The sequence below is a fragment of the Lipotes vexillifer genome, unplaced genomic scaffold (genome assembly GCF_000442215.2).
Source record: "Lipotes vexillifer unplaced genomic scaffold, Lipotes_vexillifer_v1.1 scaffold1215, whole genome shotgun sequence".
In the NCBI taxonomy this organism is placed as follows: domain Eukaryota; kingdom Metazoa; phylum Chordata; class Mammalia; order Artiodactyla; family Lipotidae; genus Lipotes; species Lipotes vexillifer.
Window position 1 is genome coordinate 259,690 of NW_006790710.1, and position 1,552 is coordinate 261,241.

The window sequence follows — 1,552 nt, forward strand, 5'->3', positions numbered from 1 at the left end:
AAACTGAAGAGGTGCTAAGGTCCTGGCTGGCACTTCCTAGCTGCTCAGTGAAGGTTAGCACTCTTTATTGTCACCACTCTTAGCTGCTCCTTTGTTCAAAATCTCTTCCACCTTGCTTTCTGGTGAACTCTTACTCTATCATCAGGGCCCAACTTGGGAATCACCTTCTCCAGAAAGCCTGCCCTGACCCTCCGCTCCCAGAGCAGCTCTGTCCTAAGAGAGCTTCCCAACTCTTCTGCCTCCTGGCTGTGCAGAAGATGAGAACATCTGTGGGTCACCTGTGTGCTAGAGAGGGACTTCTCGAGGCCACGGGCCCTGGCCAGCCCCATCCCCCTCCAGCAGCCCAGAGCTGGTTGATGAACACCTCCCTCACTGACCTCCTGCCTGGCTGGGCATCCTGGCTGGGCATGTGTGGTTAACAGTTCCCGCCATGGTCTGTTTTGGGTCTCCCTCCCTCCCTCTCTGTGACATTCGGGAGGGAAGGGCTTTGTGTTCCCAGTTTGTTTGACTCACTGCATCTAGATGATGCCTGGTCTATTGCTGGAGCTCAGTCAGGCGCCTGTGTGGTTGGATCGAATTAGTCACCACTCTCCATGTGCCCAGTGGTTTCCTCATTAGTGTTTCTCCTCCTCCCTTCTTGGCTGGTTAAAATATGACTCATCCCCAATTAAGCACCATCCTGCCCTTTTCTTGCACCCCAGGCAGAGGTCACCAGTCCTTCCCCATGTGAGTTTGGAACCTGATTTATAAACTTGACTGCAGCCCTTGCAGCCTGTCCGTAAGGTGTCATGGTCATCGTGTAGGGATCTGTCCTCCCACTGGATTAGAGCTCTTGTAGGGCAAAGACCAGGTCTTTTTCACCATTGCATTCATTTGTGCACCCAGACACATACACTGTGTGCCTTACCATGCTTGCATATCACCCTAACCCTGTCCCCGGGGATCTTACTGTCTGCAGGGAGTCCTGAGTCTTGGGTGATGACTGGGGCTGTAGTACAGGGGTCCAGGGGGCAGATACGAGGGGCTCCCAACCTAGCTTTGGGGGAGGGGTCAAGAGGGATCCCCAGAACCAGCAAAGTGATAAAGAGGGTTGATTCAGGACAGGTGGGGCTTGTTTGAGGCAGAGGGAACACATGCAGGGGCAGGCGAGTGGTTGAGAGCATAAGCTAGAACCAGCTTGCCCGGGTTCACATCCTGACCCTGGAGTATACTTAGACCCGAGCCTGGCAAGCAGCCCCGACCCACCGATGTTAGCCTCGTACCTGTGGGTCCCTTATTAACTTCCTTTAAGTTCTGAATTCTGTGTTCTCGGCACAGTGTTTCACCATGTGGTGATCCTGTGAAATTTGCCCTCACGTGGCAGGAAGGTTTGCTGGGGAAAAAGGAAAAGGAGCAAACACCTCCAGGGAGCCATCCTCATACAGATAAAGAGGATGCGGGCTTCCTGCAGGGGTGCAGGGGACCCGGTGTAGGGGGAACTAGGGCACATCCTCAAGGGCTCCTTCCCACCCTCAACCCCAGGGTGAATTCTTCACACAGAAGAGCACTTGTT